The 23767-nt window shown below is 40.7% G+C and overlaps 1 protein-coding gene across 8 annotated transcripts in view; it reads right to left on the bottom strand.

Annotated features, from left to right (window-relative positions):
- The window catches only part of LOC140759920 (pentatricopeptide repeat-containing protein At4g14050, mitochondrial-like), a 51706-nt gene that overhangs the window by 27653 nt on the left and 286 nt on the right, over positions 1-23767 (bottom strand). For all 8 annotated transcript variants that reach the window (XM_073096620.1, XM_073096619.1, XM_073096622.1 and 5 more), the window contains exon 2: positions 23674-23738. The gene's annotated coding sequence lies outside the window, so the exon portion shown is untranslated. The remainder of the gene's footprint in view (positions 1-23673; positions 23739-23767) is intronic.

Below are 23767 nucleotides of genomic sequence, written 5' to 3'. Positions count from 1 at the left end.
CACATGCTTCGGAAATCAAATATTACAGGTCCCAAACTTTATAACCACTGAGTACCAAGAAGAATGTCCGCTCCTCGCAATGCCAACGAATACAAGTCCACAATGATGTCGTGTCCTTGCACTCATATACCGACTCGGCGACACAAGCTCTCCGCCCTAAGCTTCGTGCTATCTCTAATAGCAACGTCAAACCCCGTAGTTGGTTCGGCATCCAAACCCAATCTCCTCACTAGCCTCTCATCTAGAAAGTTGTGTGTACTCCCCGAATCGATGAGGATGTGCACACAATGCTTTCTAACAAGTCCGTCTACCCATAACATTCTCGGCGCGGAAGTATCCGAATATGCATGCATTGATATTTCAGCTTAGATATCTTCCTCCACGCCCTCCTCAACAGTGTCCTCATAGGTCTCCTCTGGACACTCTCCATCATCAACTACATCATCATCCTCGTTAGGACCATCGATAAGCATCACACTCCCGATCGGTTTAGAACACCGATGACCGGGGGTGAAACGCTCATCACATCGAAAGCAAAGGCCCTTCGCTCTTCGCTCCTCCACTTGGGCAGGTGTGAGAGTTCGAGCGTCTAGTGCCTCCTCTAACATCAGAAGAAGGTCTCAAGGGTGGTCGTTGTCTAGTAGTCGCAGCCGCTGTTTTTGAAACCGCAGAATTTTCAACTGGCGTTCTAGGTGCAAACCAACCATCTCGGTTGTCCCAATTGTTTTTCACTGGCATCCTTAAAGTCCTATGCTTTTGTTCCATCCTCACGGCCTTCTCAAAGGCCTCCTCAAGAGTAGTAGGACATAGAGCACAAACATCCGTTTGTATCTCCTCTCGCAGCTCTGAAATAAATGTACTCATCAATGTATGTTCGAGCCACGCTGGCTCACAACAACTACTAACTCTCTTAAACTTTGCTTGCTACTCTAATATGGTAGTCCTTTGAACCATCTTGCTTAATGTGGTAGCAAAATCTTCATATGCTGTTGTTCCAAATCTGCGTATAATCCTCCTACAAAAATCAGCCCATCCAATAAAACCATCACCACGAATAACCGATCTATACCAATGCAATGCCATTCCTTGGAGGTGAAGGCTTGCCATCTGGACTTTTACATCTTCTGCTATACCTTGACAATCAAAATATTGTTCAACTTGAAACACTCAATCCGTTGGATCACCGCCTTGGAATTTTGAAAAATCCAAGCAAGCGGTTCTCCCCCGAATAGCGTTGTCGGGTTCGCGAAAAATCCTTGGTTCAGGTCTAAACCTTTGTGCATGTTGATCACCTTCTCTAAATCCTCGAGCACGTCCATCACCAACTCCATAGGGATCAACCTCATCCTTATAGTGCCAATCCTCCTCATCGATGAAGCGCACCAGTGTCGCACGCTTCTCGGGTTCCACCACCGTCGGTCTTGGGTTTTGTAACGGAGGTGGGAGATGATGTGTAGGCATAGGTAAGAAGGGATCATTGACACTCATATGATGCACCTGGACCTGTGGGGTATCGATTCTATGGGGTCCCACTGCTGGTCCTTCTTGAAACTCCGTTTGTTGTCAAGGAGATGACGAACCCAATCGATTCACGACATATTTCTTGAATTCATTGTGATCCTTTTGTATATTGTCAACTCTATACAATAATGTTTAGAACATGCCCCTTAGTTCATCCATATTCGAACCCATGGACGTTGGGTGACTTGGTCCTGCTGTGGTCGCTCCAAAGGAATCGGCCTCACGGTTAGGATCATCGTGCATTGAGTCCTCCCTTGTCGGTGTGCTCTCCATAGGTCTCCTTATTGATGTTATCTTCATTGTTTCAATCATTAATGGAGGTCTGAGGTTCGCTTGCTTTAATACCAATTTGATAGGCTCTGATACCAAATTGATAGGCTCTGATACCACTTGAGAGGCTATGATACTAAATGTTAAGCTCTGATATCAAATTGATGGGATGTGGAACCAAAAGATCGGCTACGGAACAATCCCTTAAGATCTGAATTTATTATAGAAAGCAGTCCACGCAACCGTGGGAAAATATTCATCAGATATTATCTGTTAGTCATAAAATTACGAAACCAATTGGATTGGATCCATAACTTCCTGATCTACAACTTTTGTATTTACGCCCTTCACAGATTCAAACTGTAGCAGAGACTAAAACACAGAATAACGTGGGTGATAGTGATGATGACGGGTGGAGTGGATGTTAGGGTTATGGATGGGTATAGAGATAAGGGTGGATTGTGGAAGTGATTAAGAGAAGTAGATGAAGGGAACAAAGTGGTCGAGATCCCAAAGAAGATGGGTGACTCAACAGACGAGGGAGATTAGAAGTGAGGAGAAATCTTGCAAACGGTAGATGTGGAAGGATGGTGAAGAGGGAGGGAGGAGTCTAGAAAGAAGATAGGAGGCAAAAAACCAAGAATCCAATAGCATTATGAAGTTGGTTGACATCCACATATTTATAGAGGCTAGCCAACAAGTCCTAAAATAATATGAAATCCTAATTTTAGAGGATTCCCGTCGATCGCGTTCAAACGTGCCCGATCGAGTTCGAACGGACTCAAAAAACCCATTCTCTGGATTTATGAACGTGACACAAACGTTCACAAGGCATTCACAAGGCATGCACAAACGCGGGCATTCACAAGGCGTTCACAAGGGCATTCGAATGTGACCTACAGGAATTTTATTTTAATAAAAATAAACACCTAATGTAATAAAAAAGATCCTAACTAAGTGTATCACTAACCATTTTTGCTGTGCTGGAGTATGGCAGCGACCACTGATCAGTGCGCACAATGAAGCGGCCCTAAGTAGATAAGATCTCCACTTCTCAATTGCATAAACCATAGCTAATATCTCGCGCTCATAGGTGCTAAGATGGCATGATCTCTCTGATAGAGGCTTGCTCATGTATGCTATTGGTCTTCCTTCCTGCATCAAAACCGCTCCTAGACCTATCCCCGATGCATCACATTTCACCACGAAGGTCTTAGTGAAGTCGGGTAAGGCAAGCACTGGTGCACTTGTCATAGTTCATTTCAGTTCCAAAAATGCAGATTCAACTTTTTCACTCCAATTGAACCCGTTCTTGTGCAGGAGTGCAGTCAAAGGTGCCACGATCCGTCCATATCCCTAAAAGAACCATTGATAGTATCCGGGAAAGCCAAGAAACCCTCTAAGCTCCTTGGGTGTTTTCGGCTTAGGCCAGCTCACCATGGTCATTATCTTCTCTGAATCTGCCTCTACACCATTGGCTGAGATTATGTGGCCCAGATAATCAACTCCTCCTCTCGAGTTCTACTATAGATGAGAATATCGTCAAAGAAAACTAGAACATGCCACCTTAGTAGGGGACGAAACACATCATTCATTAGCCCTTGAAATGTCGTTGGGGCATTGGTGAGGCCAAAGGGCATCAGGAGGAACTCGTAATGCTCATCATGAGTTCGGAAGGCTGTTTTGTGAATGTCTTACACTCGGGCTCAAATCTAGTGGTATCTTGTGCACAGATCCAGTTCGGTGAAGATTGCTGCACCCGCCAACTCATATAGGAGCTCCTCAATGACTGGAATAGGATATCGGTCTTTGATGGTGATCGAGTTAAGGCCATGATAGTCCACACACAACCACCATGAATTGTCCTTCTTGCACATAAGAAGTATTGGTGAAGAGTAGGCGTTATGGCTTGGTTGGATGAACCTTGATCTAGTATCTCACGCACCAACCTTGTGATTGCCTCCTTTTGAGCATGAGGGTACCAGTAGGGCCGTACATTGGCTGGACCAACTCTTGGTGTGATCTCAATGTGGTGGTCACAAGCTCAAACCGGGGGTAGCCCTTTTGGTTCTTCAAATACTCGTGGATAGGCTTGCAAGATAGAATTCAAATCAGCCTTAATTTCATTACCCAGTGCTTCGGGTCCTTCTTGGGTTGAAACAAGTTGCATCAACAAGCCGTGGCAACTAGCTTGTGGAAGTCCTTCTAGGATCTAAAATGATGATTTTGGGCTCAATTTGATCCCTTCTAGTTGCACCTTCTTGCCTTTGGATTTGAACTCTATTCACATTGCACCAAAGTCTACTGTGATGGGACCGAGCACTTGGAGCCATCGAACTCCTAAGACTAGATCCGCCCCTTTGAGAGCGAGTGGGTAAAGATCAAGCTCAAATTCATACCCTTGTATCAGCACCTTGACTTGCTCGCATTTTCCTTCAGTCCTAAGAACCGTGCCATCTCCAATCGCGACATCAAACCCAACAGTAGGAGTTATGGTCAAGCCTAATTGTCGCACCATCTTCTCCTATACAAAGTTGTGGGTGCTACCCGAGTTAATCAAAATCTCAACTCGACTTCATTTGATCATTCCTTGTACCTATAGTGTCCTAGGAACACATGAGCCCGAATAGGTATGGAGACTTAACTTAGCATGCATCACCTCCTTTTCTTCTTCCGCAACCTCTTCATGGTCTTCATGCTCATATTCCTTTTGTTCAATTTCCTCCTCTTCTTTGGTTGCATCAAGTAGCATGATGGTCGTAGGTTGCTTCTTGCACTTTTGGCCCGGTGTGAACCGTTTATCGCAGTAGAAGCATAAGCCTTTGGATATGCGATTAGCTACTTCAGTAGGTGTAAGTCATCGCTAGCTACACCTACTCTGCCATGCACCATCAGTTAGGGGTGCTCGAGGTGGAGGTAGGTGTGCACTCGGTGCTCCTCGACTCAATCCCATTCGAAACCTAGGGCTAGGTCTGAATGGAGTCAAGCTTGATGTAGGACATGTGCTCTTCCAATCCGAGGCCATTCCTGATCTGTTGGTCTGCCCCATCTCTTGCAGCTTCTCCTCCATGACCTCTGCACATGTATAGGTATCCAAGAGGGTCATTGGATTCATGGCTCTCACCTCAGCTCGGATTTCAAGTTTGAGTCCCCCAATGAAAGCTAAGCGTAGCTACAAGTCAGACCATCCTCTAGTTCGATTGCTAATTCGGTCGAACTAAGCCTTGTACGCTTGCACCGTGGTTTTCTGCTTGAGTTGGTGTAGAGCTTTCTCGATGTTCTTATAGTGGGTTGGACCGAATCACCTACATATGGCATCAACGAACTCAGCCTAGGTCTGAAACGGTTGGGTACAATTGGCAGCCTAGAACCAATCACACGCTTCATCTTGTAAGTGGAACGATGTGAGTCTGACTTGTTGGTGCACCAGGGTCCCTTGGTAGTCAAATAGCTACTCGACTCAATGCAACCAGTTTAGCGGATCTCCACTTGAAAAAGTTTGCAAAGTACGAACTTGAACTCCAGGGATCTGGTTTTCATCTTGACCCACTTGAGCCCAAGGCTGGTTGTGCGCTCTATACCCTTAAACTGGTGGAACTCTTTGGTGTGGGGTTCCATTGGCCCAATTGCCGTCTTGGCCCTCTAGCCCATAGATCTGCTTCTTCTAGTTTGATATTGAACCATGCAACTTGTGGCTCAATCTGCGTGCCTGGTTCAGTAGGGCGAACCCAAGACTGAACTGGTTCATTAAGAACCCAAGGCGTTGGATCTGGCTCATAGGCTACACAATAAGATGAACTAGGTGCATCTTAGGCTGGGCCTTGGGGTGTGCACCCTAGGTCTTGGTCTACACAAAATCCTAGGGGCTCCTGAGTATTTGTTGCAGCTGTCACTACTGCTAGTGCAAATGTGGAAGGAGATCCTTGACGACCAGAAATAAGGGAAAACATCATTTCAAATTTTCTTTCCAATCGTGCATCTCTTTCCTTCTCTCTCACATCCAGCACTTGCAAAAGGAAGGCCCACCACTCAGATGGTGCTGGTGCTAGTGGTGCGACCAGAGGTGGTGCTGCCATGGTCGGAGTTGCTTGGTCTCTCGATGATGTTGATGTTAGGGGAGAGGTGCCTTCAGTACCTGATGATTCAAAGGTGTGGGAAACTTCATTGCTACTGCCCTTGCTACTCTAGATTTGGTTTGCGTTGTGGAAACGTTCCAAGGAAGGAAGGGCTATGATACCAATTGTAGTGGCCCAAATTTTAGAAAAGCATATCTAGATTTGAAGGAGTTGCAAATGCTTCTACATGAGGTGATTCTCTCGTTTGGGGTCGAGAGAGGGTGGCCACTACCTGGTGGAGGAGTGATGCAGGAGGGCTACAATGGAAGTGTAGAGGGAAATTTCTGAGGTGTTGGAGGAGGCTATTCAAATTTTGAAAGTATACAGGGAAATTTTGAAAGTGAACTCAAGACAACACGGGTAAGTCTAGCTTATATGTGACTACTCCCACCTTCCATAGAATTTGAAATGGACTAAAGAAGCGATGGGCTATCTTTTGGTTTTGAATGGGTCGTACCGAGATTTGCCTATATAGTTGGAGTCGAACATAGATCGGATCACCAACTTCATAGCTTCTATCCTGGTGTTTGCGATCATACTGTAACACCCCAAAATAAATTTAAAATAAAAAAAATCCCGTGATGCACGCCCCGAGCGCGTGCGTCACAGGCGCCTACCACCCCCACCCCCACCCCCCCGCCGCCCGCCCCCGCCGTCTCTATCCTGGTGCCTGGTGTTTGCGATCATACTGTAACACCCCAAAATAAATTAAAAAAAAAATCCCATGACGCACGCGTCGAAGCGCCTGCCAACCCACCCCCCGTCCTCTCTTCTCCTCTTCTTCCCCTTCCCTTGTCGTGCACGCTATCATTTCCCCCACCTCCATTAACCTCCACCTTCCCCTCCCCAGACCGCGCCATTTCCTCCTCTCGCTACCTCTCTCCCTCTCTCATGGTTGCCGACGCCGGAGCCGACGAAGCCTCGGAGCCGTCGAAGCCCCGGAGCCGTCGAAGCCCCAGAGCCAACGAAGCCGAGCGCGTGGATCGCGGTAAGCCTCAGCCCTGTTAAAACACATTAGTTAATCATCCCTAACAGTCGACGCCCCCGCATCCGGTCGTCGGTCCGAGAGCTCCGAGGAAGGGGCTCTCTAGACGGGCTTCGGGCCCTTTGGGTTGGGAGGAAGGACCTCCATGGCCGCCAGCCATGGAGCTCACCTCGCTGCCTCGTCGGCCACTCCGGCCGCGGGATGAGCTTCTCCCGCTCCCCTGTGGGCGGGGAGGACGGGCGGTGGCTCCTCCGCGACGTGGGATACGCCCGTCGAGCCGAGCCGTGCCCTCCTCTTTTCCTCCCCTTGCTTTTCTTCCCTTCCCTCCCCGGTGAAGTCGCGAGGCGCCAACTTGAGGGTGGGCTGCCGGCGGCATGGGCCACCGGCAGCGCCGAGCCTTCACTCCTCGCCCCTTCTGTCTCCCTCCCTCAAAGGGGATGGGGGGAGGGAGACAGAAGGGGCGAGGAGTGAAGGCTCGGCGCTGCCCACCGACTAAGACTCGGGTGGGCTGCAGGCTGCAGCCCACTAACCCAAATGTTGGGTGGGCTGCAGTCTGCAGCCCACTATTCCAACCTTGGTGGGCTGTGGTTGGGCCCCCACCAACCCACCAAGGCCCTCTTGCTTATTGGGTGGGGTTTGAGCCTACCCAATACCTCTAGCCTAGCCCATTTGGGACCATTTGGACTCTATAACCCCATTTATCTATTTTCACTTGATTTAATTAGCCTAACCCCGTAATGACAATTTAGTATCATGTGAATTTTAGGATAACATAGGACTCGCCCTAGGAGACCCTTGACTCAAGTAATTGCCGAACATAAATGCTCTAATAAGATAATTATTTCTATTAGTTCGCTAATCTTAAGTATGGCGTTACTTGCATGAATTAATAGGATTGACACCGCATGAGGAGGATTTTGGGATTCTGGAGGAACCAGCTAGCTGACGAGATTTACCATACTGTGAAGACCCCCCCAGGCGAGTAGAGTTATACAAATCTAGAATAATATAATTATAGTCATTATACCTGTCATGACACTGTAGGAAATGTCGGTATTAATGCATGCATTTAGTACACCATGTTATATCTTTATATATGCAGTTATTGATAACTTGCTCATCATAATATTATGAGATTGTTAATGTAGTATAAGCATTAGCGTGATATGCTTTGCATGTATCCTATATGATATACCCTTGCATATATATCTATTGTGAATATAGAATGTAACGATCATGATAACTATGACATACTTTATACACCCATAGACATTGCACCACTTTCACCTATCATTAGTAGTCGAATTCTGACTAGGCGGTACCCTTACTCACTCAGCCTAGGGTTAAGGGTAAAGTGTATCTTATATGACTATACTATTAGCGGCCTACACCTGAGGTCGGGAAGCCTGTGTGGCATTCAGGTAGTTATACTGCATAGTTAGGACTAGATTATAATGATAGAAGAATATGATTGTGAGGCGGGGATATAACTCTAGTGGTACCCGACGACGCAGGGTTAGGGTGTCTGTTGATGAGCCGAGGGATCTCGATTCTCCCGCCGAGGGCGGTGATGATTTAGAGAGAGTGAGATATGGGCTTACGACTGGGGTCCTTAGTCTAATGGCCACACACAACTGGTCACATGTAGTGTCGCCATACACGTGTAGGTGACATTACCGCTGGATGTATATATATTTCCCCTCAATGTATGAGATGATGGATGAGTATGTGATGGATGATTGTTTCTTGAGAGTATTTACCCTGTGTGATGAATAGCTCGGTGAGCGATGATAAGTATGATTAATGCTTTGGTAGGCATGAGATAACTAAACTGTTATTTTATTGCTATGCATAACATGTAAACCCTATGATTGAGATGTGTACGAATAAGAGATTGTATCAAACTTCATATCTGTGTGAACTTATCGTGATACATTTAGGAACTAGCATGTTCCAGGATAGTGACTGGTAATCTTTATCAATTGCATTGATTTAGTAATTTGTGGTAAGTCATTTCAACAAGCATATCGTTATTGTTAGCAAATATAGGCATAAATTGGATATACACCTGTGATTTCATTATTTTAGATTGTATGGATCCTACTCGCTGGGCTGTAAGCTCACCACCTCGATGGTGGCATTATTTCAGAGCTAGGAGACGTAGGTGCGGGTAGCGAGGAGTAGCTGTATGTTAGTTGTATTAAGCCCCTACGAGGGCGTTATGATGATGTCGTATTTTGGACTTTAGCATTGTATTTTGGATGTATATTTGAAAGGCTTGTTGTGGCCTGTGGAACTTGTATCCGGACTCTTATAGTTGAGTTTATTTATGATGAAATTATGCTGTTGTGTGCCTTGTGAAATCCTTGTACTGACAGGTCATGTGATGCACCGCGTGGGGGGATTTACCCACGCGGTTTACACGTGTATTTGGAGGTTTGGGTGTTTCATATACACTTGCTTCATTCAGTTCTGTGTTGTTGTTAGGTGAAGCTTGAGCCGCTTGAGCACTCCATCTCGTTCTTCTAGCACCTCATCTATGTTTGAATGGTCCGAAATGCTCGGTCGGTCAAAGGATCACAATGCGAGGGGCACGCATCCATAGACCGCCTCGAATGGTGTCATCCTAATAGCATTTTGGTGAGCCGTATTGTATGAATATTCCACCCAGGGTAGGTAAGCTAGCCATCTCTTGGGTTGCTCTCCGGCGAAGCACCGCAAATATTGCTCAAGACAGCAATTAACCACTTCGCATTGCTCGTCGGTTTGCGGATGATATGTCGAGCTCATTTTGAGTTTAATACCTTGCTGCTTGAAATATTCTTGGAAAAAGTGACTCATAAAGATCGAATCACAGTCTGAAACTATTGAGCTTGGCATTCCATGCAACTGGGCTATCTCTTTTACATAAATTTATGATACCTTCTTTGTGGTGTATGGGTGCGCTAGAGCTAAAAAGTGTGCACTCTTCATCAACCGGTCGACCACCACCATTATCACGGTATGTCCACTAACCTGTGGAAGTCTTTCAATGAAATCCATTGCTATATCGTCCCAAATTTTGTCCGGAATGGGTAGGGGTTGCAGCAGCCCTACCGATTTCATCAAGTCCACCTTGGCGCGCTGACAGGTTTCATAAGCTCGAACATAGGATAACACTTCTTTCCTCACTCTTGCCCATACATAATTTTGTGTTAACCTCTTATAGGTCTTAAATGTTCTTTCATGCCCCATCATAGGACTGTCGTGGAAGTGGCGAATCAATGTCGCCTGCAGTTCAGGTTGGTACCCGTACTCGCTCTCAATCTAGTAGTAGATCGTCCTTCACTTTTAACCTAGGATAGCTTGCTGGTTCTTCCTCTACTTTCTTCATAAGTTCCTTCATCTCTGGAACTTCTAAACATGCAACTCTAATCTCTGAAAGAAAAGAAAATATTGGGACTGAAATCATGGCTAGAGCGGCTGGTTCAGGTTGTGAGATAGCACATTGATAACCTAATTCTTAGTTCCCTTCTTGTAGACTAATTTGTAGTTGTAGCCCAGCAATTTTATCACCCACCGCTGCTGTGCTGAAGTGTGAATCCATTGTCCAAGGAAGTAGGGAAGACTTCGCTAATCAGTACGCGTCACGAATTGTCACCCGATGAGATATGGTCTCTATTTGGTGACGACATGGATAATGGCTAGCATCTCTCGCTCATATGTGGACATTATCTGGTTCTTCATTGGCAACGCCTTGCTTATGTATGCCACTGGCCTCTCTTACTACATGAGGACAGCCCCTATTCTTGCCCCTGACGTATCGCATTCCACCACAAAAGGTTTGGTGAAATCAAGTAGCGCCAAAGTCGGTCGTGGTCACTGCCTTCTTCAATTCTTCAAATACCTTTGTTGCTGCCTTGGTCCACTAGAACCTCCCCTTCTTCTAGAGTGATGTCAAGGGGGCGGCAATCTTGCCATAATTGGAAACAAATCGATGGTAATATCCCGTCAATCTAAGGAAGCCTCGCAATTCTTTCGATGTCTTTGGAACCTGCCATTGCACCATGCTCCGCACCTTGGAGGGAGTGGCTTCCACTCCCGCCGCCGATATGATGTGGCTGAGATACTCCACTCTCGGCCAGTCTCATAAACACTTGGACTTCTTCACCTTCAGACCGTTGTCTTTCAAAATCTGTAACACTTCGTAGAGTTGGACAAGATGCTCCTTCCATGAACGGTTGTAGACAAGGATGTCGTCAAAGAAGACAAGTACATACCATCTTAATAACGTCCTAAAGACGTCATTGATCAACTCTTGGAAGGGGGAGGGGGCATTAGTGAGTCCAAAAGGCATGACATTGAACTCACAATGTTTGTCATGTGTGTGAAATGCGGTCTTGTGAACATTTTCAAGTCTCACTCGAATTTGCTGGTAGCAAGTCTAACTTGCTAAAGTAAGATGCCTCTAAAGCTCATCCAAGAGTTCTTAAATGAATCATTTATCACAATAAAAGCACAACCCTTTAGCTCTTCTTTTTTCAACTTAGGCTGGGGTAAGTCTTCTCAAGATAGCTTAGGGAGGTCCCCTCACCTCTGGTTGTAGTCGTGGGAGCAATATTGCACATGTTGTCCTTGGTAGAGCCACCGGCACATTATGTGTTGTTGCGGTTTGCAGAGACACTCCTTTAAACTCTATGGTGCTCCAATCCCCCTTGACTGTTGGGCACCTGTTGTCCTAAAGCTTCTCTTCCATCAATTAAGTTGTGGCAAAAGCCTCAAGCAATGTGGTTGGTCGAGCAGCCTTCACTTCGGCTTGAATATCCTTCTTAAGGCCGCTAATGAATGTGCTTTTGAGTTGGGAATCCAACCAACCCCGCGCTCAATTGCTAACATGCTCAAACTCCTCTTGATATGCTCTCACCATAGTCCTTTGGGTTAGCTTGGTGAGAGCAACTTAGAAATCTTCATAATTGGAGGGTCCAAACCAAATGCAAATAGCATCGGCGAACTCCTCCCACATTCGACAAGGTACCTCGGTTTGTGACTTGGTACTATCGGATGGTGGTGTCTTCAAGATGGAAAGATGTAAGAAACACCTTTTGTGCATTAGGTGTTCGCTGGTACTCAAAGAATTACTCTGCTCAATAAACCCAATCGAGCGGATCTCCTCCGTTGAAGGGTGGAAAGTTGAGGCAAACAGTCCTCGCACGGATGCTGTGATTCTTCTTCTTCATGTCGATTAGGCCTTCTTTTTCTTGGGTTTAATCTAGCATCCCTAGGATGATATCGAGGGGTCATTGGTTCTTCATAATCTGCTCACTCATCATTATCATCATGGTGAGGCAAATCTGGTGCTCAGTTGCAATGAAAAGTCGACAGTGGTTCATTACACCTTTCAAGCAGCATAGGCAGCAAGAGCCCCTAGCGTGGCCACCCATGAGGTCTTCATGGTCTTCCTTTGGTCTAGCACGAAATGGTGGAGGTTAGTGTCCTTTGACGAAAAGGTGGTTCCATCAATGGTGTATTTCAAGTGCGAGTGGGAAACTCAGTTGCCGTTGTACTCTTTGGCATGCCTAAGAGGACTTGAGTCATCGCTTCCATCGACGCTTGCATGGCTCGTTGCATCTCCATCATCTCCGCAAACATCTTGATTAGATCTAAGTTGATTGAAGAAGTCGTTTGAGAAGTCCCGACTGGTGAGTTCGGGTTTGCCTCAAATATGATAATATCCGTGGCCTCTCCCTCAACAGAGGTGCCTTCATTGGATCTCGACGCCATGGATCTGGTTACTGGCATGGTGTCTAAGGATGATGGCTCTGATACCACTTGATATGAACTGAGAGTCCATTACCTGATCAAGCTTGAATGTAGGGAAGCAGTCCGCACAATCGAAGAATATTCTCTAAATATTCTCTCATAGTCATAAAATTACGAAACTAGTTGAGATCATTCTGTATCTTCCTGGCCTACATTTTTTATATTCATGCCCTTTATAGATTCTGATTGTACCTAGGGCGAAGGCAATATTACGGTGGAGATGGAGATGACAAGTGATGGGATGATGGTGATGACAGTGGTGATAATGGTGATGGATTTGGTGGAACGTGGTGATGGTGGGAGAAGAATGAGGGGGGAGAAGATGGTCGAGAACCCAAGGAGAAGGGAGGACTTGACAATCGAGGGGGATTAAGAGTAATCAACATCGAGATGGCACACAGCTTGGGTTTGAGCGAGGAGGGAGAAGAGTTAGAGTAGAGGAAGAAGGAAGGAAAAACAATATTCCTTGATAATCCAAATTAGGTTGTCTTCCACATATTAAGAGACTAACCTAACAAGCAAAACTAACAAATGATAAACCTGGAAACAAGGCATTCTCGCAGAGCGCAATTCGCGTTCTCTGTATGTGAGTATGTATATAGGCATTCGAACAGGAGCATTCAAATGCGACCTCTGCATGTTTGAACACGTAATTCTGGTTCTTTGTATGTAAGAATGTATGCAAGTGTTTGAATGTGACCTCCCCGCATTCAAACGTGATAGCCAGAATTTTTTTTTTTTAAGAAAATTAAAAACAAAACTAGAAATGGTCCATAAGTCGTATCCATGCTTGAGATGACTCAGTGTGGTCCGAATCACATCACTATGTTGATTCTCCTCACAAAAAAATAAATGTTCATACATACAAACAAGATAAAAACAACATAAAATTCAAAATAGATTCACCATGATAAAATAGTAAAATACCATATAGGTGTTCTGCATTTGGAATAACCAAGATTATTAATAGATATTATGTATTTGGAATAACAATGATAAAACACCATATAGATGTTTTGCATTTGGAATAACCAAGATTATTAGCAACCAAATCCTCTAAATTTCCATTGCATTTCTTAACAGAAAAAAATTACTAACTAATCTTGAGTGGTGGAGGATGAGATGGATTCAGTGATGAAGATAGAGATGGTCATCGTCGGTGGTGAAGAAGGAGATGGTCGCCAACTCGCCGTCAATGTCGCCTCAGTGGTGAAGATGGGGTTTTGGTGGTCCGGTAGAGGCTAGAGAGGATTGGCCGTCGGCGCCTCAGTGGTGGAGATAGAGATGATTGTCGTTGATGCCTCAATGGTGAAGAAGGAGATGGTCGCCTTTGGTGACCGGAGAAGCTAGTGGGGTTTCCGTGGAGAAGAGGGTTTCTATGGAGGGTTTGGGCCTTTGGGCGATGCCGATCGGGATGGGCAATGGGTTTGGGGAGAAAGCTCGGGTTTTCTCCTTATTTATATATATCATATCAACCATTGGATCTAAGATTCAACGATTCTAAATCATTATATATATATACATAACCAAGCTTAAGCAAAGCCAGTGCTGGCTCGACTCAGCTCGATAATTCTTTTGAGTCTAATTTTTGGGCTTGGCTTAGCTCATTTAAAGCTCAAACTGAACTTGCGAGCCTCACGAGCCCATGGGATTTTCTGACAAGCCTACCCAAGGATTGGCCAAGCTTAGCCAACCAATCAGTGTATCAATTGCTAGCCCGCGGGCATAAAACAAAAAAATAGAAAAAAAGGAGGCTAGATTAAGGATCAATGTGGAGGAATGTTTAATTTCCTAAGGGGTCGCAATCTTGTAATTTAGGTAGTTGAGTTGTAGGGCAGCATGGAGGTGGCACCAAGTGAGGATGAGTCACTAGATTTTGGCTCATGGCTGAAGGTGAGCAGGAGCAGCCAACCAAGTGGTCCTGGGGATTTTCAAGGTGCAGTCCTAGGGGAGGGGGAAGTGACAAAGCTTTGCTATTCTCAGCAGAGTAACCCAACCATGTCGGCAATCCCAACTATGGGGTGTGGGTTCAAATTCAGATCCATCCCTAGTGAATACTCTGATTGATCAAACCAATTTGAGCAAATCTCGTGCTAATCTTGTGTCGCATTCAAGAGCTAGTAGCAGTCATTTTGGTCCCTCGGGAACCAGCATTGGTCCCTCGAATACTCCTACGAAGCCATTAGAACCCATGCCTAAAGCGCGGATGTTGGCAAGTTAGGGTGGATCTCTCTCAAGAGCCTACATCCCCGCTTGCACCTTATTCTCTAGCACCACCATCATTAGGGCTCGATGCTTAGGAGGATCAAGGGCAATCTGAGATAGAGTGCCCAATTTTGCCACAAGCAAAACATGAAGTCTCTATTTATCAATCCCAATGGATAAAGCCTACCACAAAGGCTTAGAAGATCAAGATCTATGCACATCCTAGCTTACCGACTTCTTGCTCTAGTGATATTAGTATCGTCCACCCATAGCTACCTTCCTAGTTTGACAGTGTTGCTGGCCAGGATCTCTACCGTCCAATATTCTGGTGGCAAATCCTTAAAGTGCACCTAAATTGAGGCCAATCAAAGAACCTCTGTAGAAGCTTGAAAGACCTGCTTCTAGCAGATGAAGTTCAACACCCTAATAGATCAGGGGGTTTCCATTATGACTCTTATCACGTCTTCTTCCGAGTCGAAGTGGAAAAGTAAAACCCCTCTTCCATATAAAACACAAGTAATGGACTCGAGACAGGTCAAATCTTAGCAAGGATCCCCTAAAGAGGTTCAATAGGTATAGAGCATGCTACAAACTTCTCGTAAAGTGCAAATTTCCATTTCTCATGGCTTCTCTCTGGCAACTCAAGGTCAATTTCTACCCAATCTAAAGTATCTTCTTAATCATATCTAGTATATAGCTAGAGATAGTCCTTGGTGGTCTCTTCGGATGAGGACTAGTGTTGGCAAGGCTATTTCCATAGGCCACTTGAGCCTAAGTACCCGAACGAAGATTTTTCCCAAGCAACCCTCACCCTTTAGGTAGAACTACATAAGAGATCACAAATGGTCTCTCTTTTGCATCCTTCATTCTAGATTCTTGCCCAGAAATTGTCCCAATCACATAAATTGAGGTTTACATATTTAGATCAAGAGGGCAGGAAGGAGGAGAAAGGGGGGTGGATGGAAAAAAAAAGAAGCACGGGTTCTCTCCCTACATATCAGAAGGGAGGGGAGTCAGAATCAAAAGCTCTAGTAAAAGCCTGCTGTTGCAATTTTTTATTCGATATAAACCACTTAACGGACCTAATATCCATCCACTACAACTAATAAACTTAAAGCCGAATTCTATGTGTATCCTCCTATATCCCCCTAGCATATCCAATAATTAAACTTATTTATTTTTAAGGAAACTTTATATTTAACACCCTAGCTTTTCACCGATATGTAGTTTACATACTGCTTTCTTAATATTTGTAAATTGAATCCTAACTTACCAACACAATTTAACTTACTAGCATATTTTTAATTTGTGAAACTATTTTTAAATATTTTTAATATTTACATATTAAGTTAAGAAAAATTAGATAATGAAAGCAACAAAATAATCATTCATAATGATGTTGAAAAAATGACCCGGCCTAACTTACAAACACAAGATAAAATGATGCATTTTTTATGGAGGAGAAAAGAGATATGAGGAGAATAGAAGGTGGAGGAGAAATGATACTAAAGGATAATGTAATGTCACGGCTCAGCACAGGCCATGCTCGCGCGCATGCATACACATGGCATGCGCGGCTCATAAGACAAAATATTCGAGGCCGTCACGCAAAGATATACTTGTGCTCACATAATTCATCTCAAGATAAATTATGATATTATACAAATAAATATGTTAACATAAAAATATCTAAATTCACAATAATCATCCTGAACTACTATATAATCTAGCAGGACCAACACAAGACACGATAAACCATCAAGATACAACAAATATAACTTATACAATATCATCTATACAACATATCCTATTATACAAAATAAAGTTTAATATATCGAAATACACAAATATACATTGGTATAACTTAATTTCTATATAAGCTATCTTTTATAATATCTCACATCTAGCTTACTCATCTTTACTCTAAAATGTCTCTTTATGATATCTCAAATCACTATTAGGTGCCTTATATCTAAGAGGTCAGAAAATAAAAATAAAGTCATGAGATGAAGTTTCAATAAATAAACTTATACCGAATTAGTGATGTTAAATAGAGAGTAAATCATATATTATACAATATAAATAAAAAATGAGCATCATATTATGAATGAATATATATATATATATGTATCCTTAATAAAATATAAATGTATAGTAAATATCATGTCATTACGAATCAAGTATATAATTCTCGACAATGTATAAATAAATCTCCAATTATAGGTGTAAACAAGCCAAGTTTGAGCAAATCGGCTCTAGCTTAGGCTCAGTTCAAAGGATTACAAAGAAGTTTAGACTCGGCTCAAAGGATTACAAAGAAGTTTAGACTCGGCTCAAAGGATTACAAAGAAGTTTAGACTCGGCTCAGCTCAACTCGAGCTAAGCTCGAGCCAAGCTAGACTAAGTCCGAGCCAAGCCTAAGCTTGATTAGAGGAGGAGGCGACGAGGATGATGGCTTGTCGATGAAGGAGGAGGATACCAAAGGAAGAGGAGGCAATGGCTTGCCAAGGTCAGAGAAAGATGAGGAGGCCAGAGGAGGAGGAGAAGGTGGTGACAGCTTGTCCATGGAGGACGAGAAGGCTAGATGAGGAGGATGAGGAGGCAGCGATGAAGGAGGAAGATGAGGAGGCTGACGTCGATAGGGGAGGTGGCCAATGATAATGGAGGAGGAGGCCACCGAAAAAGGCTGGATGTAACAACCTATCCTAAAAAAAATTAAATAATAATAATAATAAATTCATGGCACGACGTGGCTGACCACACTATGGTCGGCCTTATGCCGAGCTAGGCATTGGCGTGCGGCTAGCCCCGCCACCGCCATCCTCCCTCCCCCACCACCTCAAACTCTCTCTCCCCTAAATCTCTCTCTTCTCACCGTTATTATCATTGTCGCCACCAAAGTGAGCGTCCTTCTCTTTCTTCTCTCCACTCCTCTTTCTTTCTCTCTCTCCATCTCTTTTCTTCTTGCTCTTGAGCTTGGCCAACAAAGGTTGGTACCCTCCTCGTTGGCCTGGGCTCGGCTCCCCTGCCTCCTCCTCCTTCTCCACTCCTTTCTTCTTCCTCTTATTTCTTTCCTTTCCTCTTTGTTCTCCTCTCTCTCTACTGCTATCTACAGTACTAGTAGAGCCCAACACTGTAGTAGAGACGATGCTGGGCTCGACCCAACATTGTAATAGAGAGAGTTTCTCTTTTTTCTTTTAAATTATTTATTTTATTTATATTAAATTTAAATAAATAGTTAATTAGTTTAAGGATGTATATACACACTCATTAATATAAGTATTAGCTAAGCATAAGTAGAACAAATATAATTAATTGCAATTATAAGTATTTTGGTATTTATAGCTTAATTATCATTATTAGATTAATATATTTAGTTTTTTTAAAAATAATCAGATTATATAAGTTTGCATTAATGTTCATGTATACTTATATATATATAATGCATTCCTAACATCTTATTTGTATATATATTATTTTTTATACAATAAATGCTAAGCTTTAATAATTATTTTTATATTAATGGGTAGTGATTATAATTGATATACCCTTAACGTATAGCAGAGCATGATTATGACATAAATACCCTTAGCATATGGTAGGGTATGATTATGACTAACATTATCACTAGATGTTTATTCCTCTTTGTTGATTGAGACTCTAGAAGAGGTTATAATGTTATTATTTATTATGATATAGATGCTCTAGGAGAGCATATGATATTGTTAATTACCATGAACGTGAGACACTAGGAGAGTATGATGCTATGAGTTATAATTTTATTTTGTCGATGAACCCTTGTTATTAAATTTATGAGTTTAATATATTGTCATTTAAGAATGATTTATATTATTACATGTTGTATTATATTATTCTTATATTATAGAGGCGTATACTTGTTGGGTTTATACTCATCACCCTTTGGTGAAATACTTTTCAACTTAATTGATGCAATCGAGGTTGTGGAGAAGCAAAATGAGGACTAGCTAGATTGTTATTAAATTTCCTTTGTTAGTCATGTTGCCCATGAGTGGGTAATTATTTACTATCAAATATGTTATGGACATATATTTGGGATACTTTTTGCAACCTATGATAAATTTGGATATTCTTTATTGAACTAATTTTGTTTAATTTTGGCTTATTATTTTGGATACCTTGTGAAAATGTTTGAACTAATGGATCACATGAGTACCACGTGAGGAGCATGTGTATTCGGTGATGGGTATTTCATCTAATTTGGTCCCTCTCACTTTAGATTTCTATTTAAAAACAATAGTTTGTAGTGAAAAATATTTTCTTTCTGTATTATCTGCCCAAACAGTATTAGTAATAACATAATCCAAGGTGTTCTAAATGTATATATATATGGTAAAATGTAGGATTCCATTCGGTAAAAAACAGGGTGTAAACTATAAATAGGTGAAAAGATTGAGCCTCAAATGAAAATTTTCCTAATTTATAACACATTGCGAACACATATCAAATATGTATTTGGTCATATCCAAGCCGTAGTCATATACAATCTCACTTTTATGTTATATATACAATTTATGGTTAATGAGCCATATAGTCAAGTATAAATCTAGAGTGAAAAATAACTAGTAGTTTACTTGGAATAAAGTCAAAATTATTGAAAGAGAGAGAGAGAGAGAGAGGAGAGGAAAGAGTATAATTACACTTCTATAATGAATAGATGAGAAGAGACATAGGAGGAAGAGGAAAGAGAGAAATTAAAATAGCAGTTGATTGAAAATGATATCCTTTCAAAGGTACAATAATAATTAGTAATATAAAATATTAGATGAAAGATGACAAAAAATAGAACTAGATATTATTATACTAATATAGATCTAAATGGTTGTTTACTTGCTATATTAATATAAGAAGATTTATACAAAAAGTTTATTCTTATTCCACAAGTGTATACGGCGAAGTCATCAATAACCAAAATTTCCTTTGTCCCTATGTAAGGAGGACCACAAAAGTGAATCCAAAATTTTAAGATACTATCAAATAAGGAAACAAGGGAAATTTGCATTTAACATCATAAATTTTAACTTGTTTATAGTTTACACCCTCTATATTTAATATTTGCAAATCAAACCCTATATATTTTCATATCATGTGCCCAAAAAAAAAAAACACACTGAATTAGGTTAACACTAACACCATTTAGACAAATGACATAAAAAGATTTCAAATTGTTAGATATTTACACCACACATTATATCTCATTTTAAATGTGTTGTTCTTTATGAACCAAAGAACAAGATTAAGAGCATTACATTTCATTTTATATGCGTTGTTCTATGAGCTAAAGAACAAGATTAAGAGGATAAAGCCCTATCAAATCAACCTCATTGTGAACAGGAAAGCTTATAATGGAGATGGAATGGAGACTCCTCTAATGGAGATGAGACAAGGGAAAGCATGGGCTTGGGCTTGGAAGATGGAGATGGAGACTCCCCTAATGGAGATAGAGATACAAGGAAACCTTGGGCTTAAGCTTGTCAGATGGAGACTCCTCTGATGAGAGTTTGATAATTTCTGAATTGGGTATAGCTTAGGTTTGGGTTTTGTTATAGCTTGGGTTCAGTATTTTGAATTGAGTATAGCTTGGATTAGATGGGTAATTTGGGTGAGAGTATTTTTGAAACTTTTTTATATAATTAAACATAGGGATTTAGAGGGGTATTGAATTATAGTCAGTAAATAAATGATCTATATAATTTATACATTAGCATATACTTACTTAAAAGTCTTAAATTACACTAGTTATGTCTCTTCATTGAGATAATTTATCAAGGTCTCTTTGATTATAGTCTTTATTGGGTGCTAATATATGATTATTCCAGTCTAAGTTCACCACTACAAACAAGCTTATCTTGATATTAGATGCTAAAATATTGTAGGGAATTTTATATAATTGCTATTACATTCTTTAGAATATCATAATGACCACTAAAATCTTTTAACTCTTTCAAAATTGCTGATTAATTTTTAACATAGTATTCCTAAAAATTTATCATTAAAGTTAATAAATACACATAAATGACTAAAATATCACCTTTTTAAGTTTAGAGAGTAATATATTTATCAACTTTTATCTCACATAAAATAAGATATATTTCGTTGTACAACAGTATTGAGTATAATATTTAATAGCTTTTAAAATATTCTTAATAATTTATGCAAGGGCGATATAGTCTTTTTAAACTAAGTTACATTTTAATCATGATTAATTAGATTTAATTAACAAAATAATATTTTTGAAAGAGCATAATGATTTCAATGATAATTATAATATTTTAAAAAATGTAGTGGCAGTTATTATTTTTTAAAAGTTTGTTAATGACAATTATGTAAAAATCCCAATATTGTAAGTCAATTTTTACGATCATTATTAGTTTCAATTAAACTTGAGCATGTATAGGCTCTAATGGATATTGGGAAGTTTTGAGTCAGGGTTTATCATATGCAAGTCCCTTACTTGTATCTTTAACTAGAATTATCTTTTACAAAACTTAGCTTTTATAATTTAAATTGTATATGATTTTTTGAGTGCATATATATATATAATTAATATATATTTTGTTATAATAAAGTAGACGGAATTTACTTATTCAATGCTTATTAGAGTCTATTATTGCAAATATGATGCGAACCGAGTTAGATCGGATCACATTAAAGGGAGATTGGACTCAATGGATTGAGTCTAATCATCTTATTTAGTTATTTGGTTTAGTTAGAATGTTAGGATTTTATTTAATTAGTTAAATCTAGCTCTGCGCAGTTTTACAAAAATATTCATAGAATATTCTACACATCCAAATAATATCAAACCTGTTGAATAAAGTCGTCAATCTCGAAATCTACAACTCTTTATCTTCTGCCCCTTCACACTAAGAACTAACCCTAACATCCATCTAGCCATTCGAAGGCTATCAAGCTAGGATCTAAGTTTTAGAACTGTTGCGTATCGGATTTGGCCGGTTCGTAACAAAATCAAATACAATTAAACATGATAAACCCTGACTCATAACTTCCCAATATCGATTTATTAAAAAAAGATATACAATTAAACAGACGCCCTAATCTTTCTCTCAAGGTCTGTATATCGTTAATATCCATTTTTTAAAAAATCCAGAGAAAGAAATGGTGTATACCACACTAGTATATGACCTTCAGACTCAATATTCTTTAATTTCAATTTTATATCACTTAAACACCTGAATAGCTTATTCAAATATAAGCTCTCTTATACAAGTATAATAAATAAATATAGCTATACCGTTCTGAAACTGATTCCACAAAGTGATGAAGGCCACCATAGAGACTTTAATGATCTCCTAGGAGGATTTGCCTTCTTATGTGATGACTGTTATTCCCCAAGGATGTGTGCTTCTCTTTCCTCTAACTCTTTAACCGGTTCGCTTTGTGGAATAAGGATATAATAGACATAATTATTCTAATTTTTTATACCAGAAGAGAGCTATTCTAATATTTAATTCAATACTAGTATTATGAGTAATAAGTATATTTGGTGTGACATAAAATTAATATTAAAATATTAGGAATAGGTGATGTTCAAAACCAAATAAAAAAAACCCTTAAATATATGTTAAATTAGAAGCCATAGTAAATGATATTTTCTGAAATGATATTAATTTTTTTGTTATAAATACTGGCTTAAAATGCTTCATATACTTTTATTAAGAACAAATGAGAACTTACAAATGCCTAGTAGTTTGTGATAATGCATTAACTACACAGTGGCAACAGGGTGGCAATGCACTGTAGCGCGTGACGACACAATGGTTATGCAATGCATTGTAGTGCGTAATAATATATTATAATGTGTGACAATGCGTTATAATGCGTGATAATGCATTATAATACGTGGAATACGCTGTAATGCATGATAATGCAAAGGCTATACAATGCGTAGCAATACAGATATTTATATAATATGACTATTTTTTCAAAAAGAAAGAAGAGAGAGAAGGAATCTCAATTGCAACTAAAGTAGTGTGGAATCAAGTGATATTAATCTAAGGGCAAAATAATAATTATGAATTATTATTAAATTATTTTTTAAAAGTTGTATGAAATAAAATATGAGAATGATGAATTATTATACCAGAATAAGCTAAGATATCGTTTAGTTACTATATACTAGAATAAAGAGGTTTATTCTAAAATAAATTTATTCTTATTACACAAGTGAACAGGTAACATAACCGGCAAATTTGGCACAATTCATCTCCTCATTTTTTATCTTCCTCAAGATCAAATTTGATAATTAACAACACCAACTTCCTGAGGATTGGTACCGATTGTTAGATAACGGAGCAAAAGAAACAAAGGAGGTAACAACTAGAACACCACTACTGGTTTTTCTAATAGTGGTTAAAAGTATTTCACTGTTCATTTATACATATAAAAAGCGAGGAACCCTAACCCTAAGCTAAAATTCTTAAATCCAATTAGAACATCTAATAAGACTCATACTAGGAGGACTCATGGCTTGTGCTACTCCACACTTGCCATTTATTTTTTCCAAGACAGGTGCTGAAATAGGGGCCATAAAATTATCTCAGAAGTGTGTTCCCAACTTGGTTTCTCCCAAGGACTTGCATCCCCTTTTACTCGGAGAGAGAAAATAAATCCAAACTTAAAAGGAAGAATCAAATATACTCTTAATTACCCACTCATTTATCTCCCTTATTTATCCTTAATAAAGTTCATAAGGCCACTCTAAACAAAGAGACTCACCAGTTGTACTGCTCAAGACCAGCTTAAGATTTGCTCAAAGTTAATGCAGGGCTCAATCCTCAGATCTGACAAGGAATTGAAGGAATTGTAAGGA

Source organism: Typha angustifolia, chromosome 5 (genome assembly GCF_048772165.1).
Source record: "Typha angustifolia cultivar Huaian chromosome 5, ASM4877216v1, whole genome shotgun sequence".
Classification (NCBI taxonomy): domain Eukaryota; kingdom Viridiplantae; phylum Streptophyta; class Magnoliopsida; order Poales; family Typhaceae; genus Typha; species Typha angustifolia.
Note: the sequence above shows the minus strand (reverse complement) of the source record. Positions and strands in the feature narration are given on the sequence as shown.